General features: G+C 36.6%; 1 protein-coding gene across 2 annotated transcripts in view; it reads right to left on the bottom strand.

Moving 5' to 3' along the window:
- Positions 1-10,314, bottom strand: part of MB21D2 (Mab-21 domain containing 2) — a 176,902-nt gene that overhangs the window by 111,077 nt on the left and 55,511 nt on the right. The window contains exon 1 of one of the 2 annotated variants that reach the window (XM_053710228.1): positions 847-900. The exons of the other annotated variant lie outside the window; for it this stretch is intronic. The gene's annotated coding sequence lies outside the window, so the exon portion shown is untranslated. Of the gene's footprint in view, positions 1-846; positions 901-10,314 lie in introns of those variants that run through there. 2 annotated transcript variants of the gene reach the window in all.

Raw genomic sequence — 10,314 nt, 5'->3', positions numbered from 1 at the left:
AGATTGAAGCACATACATTACCTCATATGATTGAGGTAACATCTGGTAAGAAGGCCACCCTCTCTACCTGATATTAACCGTGAAGAGACTTGTTTTTTTTTTGCATTTATAAATATCAGTTTATAGGACACTTTGAACATAATATTAACTTTTGGTTAATGATTTGTCTTCCACTCTTGCAAAACAGAGTGGTATCTAATCAGTGCGCTGTGTTCACACTAATTGTTTTGCTTTTATAATTATGTACAACAGTGTAAAGGGTACATTGTATTAGTTTCAAGCAGCACGATTACACCCACACAAATTTTCTTTAACAAAAATTGTTTTCTCCAAAAAAATTCTTAAAGAAACGTTTGAGCACCGGTGACACTTTTGAAAAAAAAAAAAAAATATTATATATACATACATACACACACGTATAAATATATCTGTGTCTGTCTGTATATATATATATATATATATATATATATATATATATATATATATATATATATATACATATATATATATATATATATATATATATATCATAGAAAAGAACAGTTAGCAAATGAATAAGGCAAGCAGGATCAGCTATTATAACTTAGTGAAAGTTCCAAACTTAGAACAAAGTAGTGACAAGAGTTCAATTGGTAATAGCTGTTATCCAGCGTGGTAACTCAGGCTAAAATAGCTTCCATTGAGTCCCACAATTTGAATGCTGAATAATGTGTAATGCAGCATATATAGAACAGTGTCTATAAGGAAAGTCCAGGAAAAGTCACTGGAAAACAATAGGTATAGCCGATACTCATCTTGTCCCCACTGGAGAAAAAGAGCCAGAGATAATCAAGTGTAAAAGGTTACCAAATCTTCATGAGACTGAACTGGACCACTCCGTGTGTGTCAAGTGCGGACAACCTCCGCCAATGTTCCTGGGCAGACAGATGGCCCGCCTTCCTTCCTGTACAAAAAGATAATCAGTACTCCATATTTTGTTTTCTAAATCTCCTTTTTTTTTTTTTTACAAAACTGTAGTTTACCTCATTACTCGTCAGGTCAATGTAAACAAGTGCTGAGAGTCTGTTTGGGTGTCTGTGTCCGAGTGTGTTTCTTTGCATGTCTGCTAGAGTGTCTATATGTGAATCCTTATGTGCGAGTGTGTGTTTCAGTGTAAGAGTGTGTCTGTGTATGTTACTACCGTTACAACATTTCCAAGTTTAAATAGACACTTAAAAGGGACACTGAACCCAAAAAAATTATTTCGTGATTCAGATAGAGCATGCAATTTTAAGAAACTTTCTAATTTACTCCTATTATCAAATTATCTTCAGTCTCTTGGTATCTTTATTTAAAATGTAAGAATGCAAGATTAGATGCCAGACAGCTATAGCAGTCTTGGAAGGTGCAGTCTTGGAAGGTGCAGTATGTTAATGTTGTTACGCACCAGTGGAAACACTTTGCATATGAATACACCAAGCACGAACTGTATGTGTCAACGCTCTAAGTGCCGATGCCAACAGCTGTTCGCTATACTTGGAGATGCCTTACAGGCTATATACACAACACCTATTCTTGAAAAAGACTACAAGTATAGCACTCACAGGGTTACATGCTCATGATAATATCCATGATATTTTGGATATTATCATGGTCATGTAACCCTGTGAGTGCTATACATGTAGTCTTTTTCAAGAATAGGCTGGCCTAGCCTTTCTTGTAAGATGTAGAATTGCCCAGGACATACCTCCACAATGGCTAGTGAAGGTTCTGTGTGCAGTTGGGAGTGGTTACCCTAAATATACTTCGCTAATTACATACTAATTTATTTAAATGTACTTTTTGGTACTGGGGTTCACACTGACCGGTCAGGTTTAATTGTATTTTTGCTATATACAATGTTTATTATTTATAGTGATCAAGTAACAAGCCTATAGTATATCTGGTATTACCTTAATTGCATTTCTCCTAACCTGGGGGATACAGTGTGACACGATGTTTGAGCGCATATGTCAATAAAGTGTCATTTTGTTCACTTGTACATTGGAGCAGTATTATTTTGAAATGAGTGCTGAAGTCCCTGTCTTTTTGGAATTATTTATATATTTCTATTTCTTCCTTACATCTTTCTTGATATATATTTTAAATGGTCTGCACCATTAGTTGAACTTAACTTTGAAGCGATAAGTTATAACATTTGTGTTATACTATTTACAGAGCTCTATAATTTAGCAATTGCTTCCCACTTTGATATTTTGCTTGAATATATATATATATATATATATATATATATATATATATATATATATATATACATATACATATACATACACACACATACACATATACACACAGACACATACAGTCGTATGCAAAAGTTTAGGTACCCCTGACAATTTCCATATATAAATAATTGGGCGTTTGGATCAGCAATTTCATTTTGATCTATCAAATATCTGAAAGACACAGTAATATTTCAGTAGTGAAATGAGGTTTATTGGATTAACAGAAAATGTGCAATATGCATCAAAACGAAATAAGACAGGTGTATAAATTTGGGCACCCCAATTGCATCAATATTTAGTAGAGCCTCCTTTAGCAGAAATAACAGCCTCTAGAGACGCTTCCTATAGCCTGTAATAAGTGTCTGGATTCTGGATGAAGGTATTTTGGACCATTCCTCCTTGCAAAACATCTCCAGTTCAGTTAGGTTTGATGGTTGCCGAGCATGGACAGCCCGCTTTAAATCACCCCACAGATTTTCAATGATATTCTGGTCTGGGAACTGGGATAGCCATTCCAGAACATTGTACTTGTTCCTCTGCATAAATGCCAGAGAAGATTTTGAGCAGTCTTTTGGGTCGTTGTCTTGTTGAAATATCCAGCCCCGGTGTAACTTCAACTTTGTGACTGATTCCTCAACATTCTCAAGTATCTGCTGATATTGGGTGGAATCCATGCAACCCTCAACTTTAACAAGATTCCCAGTACCGGCACTTGCCACACAGCCCCACAGCATGATTGAACATCCACCAAATTTTACTGTGGGTAGCAAGTGTTTGTCTTGGAACTCTGTGCTCTTTTGCCGCCATGCAGAACGCCCCTTGTTATGACCAAATAACTCAATCTTTGTTTCATCAGTCCACAGCACCTTCTTCCAAAATGAAGCTGGCTTCTCCAAATGTGCGTTTGCATATCTCAAGCGACTCTGTTTGTGGAAGTGTGCAGAAAAGGCTTGCAATTGGCCACCTTAAAAACCTTTTCTCATGATTGAATGCACCTGTCTATGAAGTACAAGGCTTAATGGGCTCACCAAACCAATTCTGTGTTCCAATTAATCAGTGCTAGGTAGTTACAGGTATTCAAATCAACAACATGACCAGAGTGCCCAAATGTATGCACCTGTCTAATTTAGTTTTGATGCATATTGCACATTTTCTATTAATCCAATAAACATCATTTCAGTACTGAAATATTACTGTGTCCTTCAGTTATTTGATAGATCAAAATGAAATTGCTGATACAAACACTCAATTATGTATAAATGAAAATCATGGAAATTGTCAGGGGTGTGTAAACTTTTGCATATGACTGATCAATCTCTCATTTGACACTGTATCAAACGCCTTTGCAAAATCTAAGTATATCACATTAACTAATTCCCCTTTATCTATATTTTTACTTACTTCCTCATAGAATTTAATTAGATTAGTTTAACATGATCTATTTCTCATAAAACCATGCTGATTAGAACTCAATCTTGTTTACACGAATATGATCAATATAATCCCTTATAATCCTTTCAGATATCTTCCCCACTATTGATGTCAGACTAACTGGTCTATAGCTTCCTGGATCATCCCTACTTCCCTTTTTGCAGAGTGGCACCACATCAGCTTTACACTAATCCTTGGGTACCATGCCTGAGGATAATGAGTCTTGAAAAATTAAGAGTAGAGGTTTGTCTATAACAGTGCTAAGTTCCCTTAACCCCCCTTTGGGTGTATTCCATCTGGGCCTGGAGTTTTATTTACCTTAATATTATCCAATTTGTTCCTGATATCCTCTATACATAACCCAGTTAATGTTATGGGCTGACATGTTCTATTTTGTTCCAAAGTATCATCCAATGGTTCCTCTCTTGTGTATAAAGATTCCATTTTAAATTTGTCCATTACATACTTTATATAACTTGTATTACCAAAAAGGTCAACAACCATGGAGGTCACCAAGGAAGGGCAATGAAATCAAATACCCATAGTTATAATTCCAGAAGTGCAACAAAAGATGTAAAGTTAATCCAAAATTATTGGGATGGAGTCCCAATAGTGCCATATATAATAAAACAAGCAGAAGAAAGACCCTTACAGCAGTGACTTACATTAAATGTCTTTGTGGGGAAAGCTCTCTATAAACAGTAGTACCTGGAGCTCCCTAACTCTGCCTGAAGACACACGTTGAGGCTAGATTGCAAAGTTTGTACGCACCTAAGGCAGCACTCAGAATAAGCACCCACGACAGTCTCTGTATGACCTCACAGGAACATGGCAGCCTCCATAAGATACTATCGATGGAGAACCCAAAGCCACACCTTAGACTGGAGTCAAGAATAAACCAAAGTGAGAGAGTGTTTTCCCCCAGTTAGAAGAATATGTAAATATGTGTTCATCACTTCTGAAATGGAAAATATAAGGAATGTGGCCTGAATAGCATTCTCAAGAATATAAAACTGCACAAAGAAGCTGTAATAAAAATGCTGGGAGCGCAGTGACTTAAGCCCCTTACACCCCGTCTTCACACAACTTTTTGGCGTCAGATTCTACAGGAAGAAACCCTTTGAGACCGTGGATAGTTCAGGGAACAGCTCCGACTCAGATGGAAACCCAGTATCCTCTACCCCCACACCAACACAAATGGGATACAGAGGGGGGATGACAACAAGATCAAAAAACGGGGAAGGACGAGGAGCCACACCAGGCGGGGGGGGGTTTCGACCTGCCACCCAGACCCCCCAGGAGAGGACGATCCAGGAGGACCTAGTAGTTAATCTGAGTGATTATGAAAAGAAGGTTTTAAACAAGGGCTTGTCGTTTATTCCTACAGCTAAATGTGATGAGTTTGATCTATTCACTGACATTCAAAAATTCTCTAGGAATCTGAGATTGAAAGAATATTTCAGTGAATTTCAGGATCAACCCAAGAAGACACTGAAAGGGAAGAGCGATTTTGACCCTATAAGTTATAATCCATCTATCAAAACTTTCACGAGAATGGTACAACACAAAACATCCAACCCATACCAACGCAGAGGGCAGTTCAGGCATAATCTCACCAGGAATGAAAGGGGAGCATTACTCAGTTTGCAAGAAAAGAATGCGATTGTCCTGAGGGAGGCGGACAAAGGGGGTGCAATTGTCATCCAGAACTACACTGACTACAAAACTGAGGTGATGCGACAATTGATGGATCAGGAGACCTATAAAAAACTTAGAGGTAATCCGACTGATATATATAAGAAAAAACTGGACACCATGTTAAACAATATGCATATGGCTAATTGCATAGACAAGAATGAACTAGGATTTATGACAGTTCAACATCCTAGGGTACCAGTGATATACACACTACCCAAGATGCATAAAAGTATGACGTCCCCTCCTGGGAGGCCTATAGTGTCAGCTATAGGCTCCTTGCTCCAGCCTATTGCCATTTACCTCAACACCATACTCCAACCACTGGTTAGGAATATGAATTCCTTTCTTTTGGACTCCAGCTCAATGATTAGGATTCTCAATACAATCATGGATGTCCAAGAAAGCACACTGCTGGTCACTATGGATGTGACCAGCATATATACGATTATACCACATAACGAGGGCATTATGGCCACTTGCAGGCAACTGGCGAAATATCCATATGTGGGTCCTCCTATTGAAGTGATACAGGAACTTCTGTCCGCCTGCTTGGAAATGAACTATTTTCGATTCGAGAGAGAATTCTTCCTGCAAATTGCAGGAACGGCCATGGGGTCAAACGTAGCCCCCACATACGCCAATCTATTTATGGCTGAATTCGAAACAGTGGGTACGTCACTCTTTCAGGATACAAGAGTCACTTGTTATAGGAGATATATAGATGACCTCTTCTTGCTGTGGAATGGTACAGAGGAGGATCTATTAAACTGGTTTTTGAGTGTGAATAATGCCCATCCAGAAATTAAATTTAAGATGGTATATAACACCACCAGTGTGGATTTTCTTGATTTGAGAATTTTCAAGAGAGGGGGACGCTTATTAACAACCTTGTACACGAAGGATACGGATCGCAACTCTCTGTTGCATGAACATAGCTGTCACTCCCCTGCTCTTAAACGTGCACTACCTATCTCCCAATTTAAAAGAACAGCAAGAAACAACACAGATGCTCCTTGTAATACTGCCATAATTGTGTGAATTTTTGGTCTTACATACCCTCTTGTCATTACATTTATGCAGTGTTGTTTTTAGCTCCACCTAGACTGCCGATGGGCGTCCTGGTCGCAATGACAACCGATGATGCGGTGGTTCACAGCGCGGCTGTCTGACTTCCGGTACGCCATCAGCAAGGACACATTTGGGAGTGGGTCACGGCTATAAAGGGTGAGTAATGTATTCTGTCTGTAAAAAGTTGTCTGAAGACTGGGTGTAACCCCGAAACGTCACATTAAACTTGTTTGTTTGCACAAAGACCCGGTGAGTGCTTTTTACTTCTGGATGAATATGCTATACCTTTAAAAGCACCCCGGGCAAACTGGATTTTTACAAAGGGTGTTACTGTGAGTGCTTATACCTCTCTGGATACATATATTTGCACAGATCTTTATGTGTTGCTCTTTCACAATGACATAACCACCAATGAAAATAGCTGAATGTGGCTTATTGAGACCATATTTAGCATTTGTTTTGCAAACAAATCTGGAATATGACAGTTTGCCCTACCTACATACAGGTACTTATATACCATGGCCATATTATAAGATGTGGGAGCTTGAACTGCAGCGCTAGTGTAAAGGAGAATTAATTATATTGTTCAAGAATCGTTTGCACAAGTTTCATCTTGAATTTGTGGTTTTAACAAAAACATGCTATGGGCAGACTTCATCTGTTATTTGCAGGTCTTAGGGAGTTTTTTTGGGTGTTTTGATGGGAATAACTTAGGTCTGAAAATGACAAATAGGGGGTGTCAAGCTCGATCATTATTTTGACTTGCTATGTTAACAAATTTGTATTATCTATTATATATATATATATATATATATATATATATATATATATATATATATATAAAAATGCTCTTATTTCAAAATTCTAGAGGTTACACAATATTAAGTAATTACCAACTGCTTTACTTAAAAAGGGGCAGAATTAAGATTAACATTTATGCAGTCTACAATTCATTTCTTTCAGAAATTATTTAAGTGGCTTTGCATTAATAAAATAGCACGATTATCATAAATTAGAGAGTAGATGGGTGAAATGAGGACAATGGAATATAACTGAAAGTTCAGCTGAGCTTCCCAGCCATGGAGCAAGAACAGCTGCTACATTTCAGACAAGATTTCACATGCTAAATCCTAATGCCAGGACAATAGAAGGGAGCTCTTGAAAATTTCACTTTGAACAAATTCTTTTTAATAGATACAAATCTGCATGTAAAATGAATGGTCATCAACTGGATTTCTATGACTGCATACACACAGATCACCTACGCCGCATTTTATCCCAACAGCAGGCAACCGGTGTTAAAAAATGTTAGGAATCCCAGCAGCAAAACACTTAAAATGCTTGCTAGTTGTTATGGAAACAAACATCTGACATCAGAACAATACCCAAGATCAGATAGGCGGCATCTTCTGCACAACTAACCCTTCTGATGCCAAAGTTAAAAAACAAAAAAAAAAACAACAAAAAAAAAAAACAACAAAAAAAAAAATTGTTGTCTGTACAAACATATTAAAATTTAATAAATTATTTATTTTGCCACATAACAATGTTTTATTTTTCCACTTTCTTTTTTTCCAACAACTTTAAACTAATCTCTTTCATACACATAATGGTTATTACAATGCTAAGACTTCAACACTGTTTCTTACATCATTTTTTCAACTGTTGAAATGCCCAGAGTACGGTCCACCTAATTGTCCATTGATTTAGAAACTTCATAATAAAAAGCATAATTGCTAAAAGCTTGTACCATCTGTATGTTGTAATTCGGATAATAAAAAGTACAAGAGTCCCTTGTTTTGTTTATTAATCTTATTTCAGTAAATAGAAAAGAAAAAGGCACAAGGTTTATCCCCAGTTTAGGGCTTGTTCATGGCATAGTTATTGAGTTATTTTTATAATGCATTAATCCAGACTTGTGTCAAAATGCAACCCTACAATTGTTACTTAGAGGTACTAATGAAAAACAAACAAACATTAATGACGTATGTAGGCATCATCTTATTAGGGTTCTTTCACCGAATAGTCCAACTTGTGTCCTAAAAGCTTGCAAATAAATCTTTTTCTTGCAAAACGGATTTATAGTTTTCTCTAGCCAAGTTAGAAAGCTAAATTACAATAGAATGTAACCAAGACAGTATTCCTTGGCAGATACATTTGTGTAATTGTTTTCTGTTCTTTATAAATTATTTTCGTTGTCTGAGAAACTTATATGAAAGACCAAAGCCTATGCTTTTATGAGAGCACAGAAATAGCAAAAAAGGTAAGGAGAGATCAGGTCTTAAAACCAGTAGCAAATGTGATGGAGGAGACAATTTTTTTTCTCTCAAAAGTAAAAAATAAAATAAAAATAATTAGATTTTTTACATACATACATACATAACGGGTAACGTAAGAAATCTGGATAATACGGACATTTATTGTGAGTGTTTACGCTCGTCAGGCTTATCGCTCGTATTAAGAGTTGAACGTAAACGTGATCACTTGAGCGCAATCGCAATTTCCACTAGAATGATTACGCAACTTCAGAGTACTGGTTAACGCTTTCGTGAAACTAAAATGTCTCACAAAAACAAATTACAAAGTACACTTCATAACACAATCTAATAAAAAAATAATAATATTGCTCACAAGTTATAAGGGCTCAAAGATAGGAGGTCTCAGGTGTTATAAGAAAAGGCAGGCAAGCAAAGGGCTTTAACACAGAGATACATACATATACATGTCTAAATATGCATGTATGTATGCATGCATGTATATACATTTAAATACACACAAACACATATGTACACATGTACAAATAAGAAAATGTGATCGGGTTAGCGTGAGTGGGTTAGGTATTTTTTCCACTTTATTTTCTTAATTGAAATAAGTCAATGTGCACGTGGTATTCTAAGTTCTTTTTTGCGCTCATCAGGTTAGCGCATGAGCGAAAACAGTTAACCTTCAACTCATAATACAAATGCAACTCGAACGTAAAAAGCTTATTCTAAGTTATAGCCCATATAACGCTCTAGCAAAAGTGTTAATTAGTGCTCCACTCATAATCTGGCCCAAAGTGTAGAGCAAATAGATATGTGGATTCATTTTTAGAATCGATCAACCCCTTTAGTTGAAAAAACTAAAGTATGCAAAAACTAAATTTGATTAGTTGATTAATCTGTGTGGTTGAAAAAAAAAATGTTAACGATGGGAAAGGCTTCAAAATTTCAAATTTATACTATCCAATAACAATTTAGCAGTTTCCTTGTCAGTTGATCAATTCCTGTGTCGGCCAATAAGCATGAAAACTTAATTTTGTTCTTGATCAAACCTGACCCCTTAAAAATCAAAATAAAATGTTTGTGCTGCTGCTTCTTTGTAGCTGTAGCACTGGTTCTCTCTTGCCCTAAAGAGATTCCTCATAAGGGGATGAATAGATTTTTTCTTTTAACTTACAAACAAATTACAAACAACCCCTTAAAACAACAGAAGATTTTTTTTATGATAGTCTGTCCTAAAATATATTTTTTTGACAGTGCACATGTCCAGTGACAAAACCTTAAACATGTTGGATTTGGGGCAGCCTGTAGCCCCTACCTACACCATTTTGACAGTTTACTTTTCTTATTTGAAAGCTATGAAAGCACTGTTGCCTAAAATACTTTCTCCTGTCCTCTATGTGTGTGTTAATGTCAATTACTCTTGTATCAGACTGAAACTGGCAGCAAGCTCACTTGTGCCAATAGTAAGGAGTAATTTCACTGAAGCACTCTCAAAAGGAAGACAACTTCAGCAAAAACAAAATTTATGCTTACCTGATAAATTTCTTTCTTTTGCGATGTACCGAGTCCATGGATTCATCCTAACTTGT

Source organism: Bombina bombina, chromosome 4 (genome assembly GCF_027579735.1).
Source record: "Bombina bombina isolate aBomBom1 chromosome 4, aBomBom1.pri, whole genome shotgun sequence".
Taxonomy (NCBI): domain Eukaryota; kingdom Metazoa; phylum Chordata; class Amphibia; order Anura; family Bombinatoridae; genus Bombina; species Bombina bombina.
Note: the sequence above shows the minus strand (reverse complement) of the source record. Positions and strands in the feature narration are given on the sequence as shown.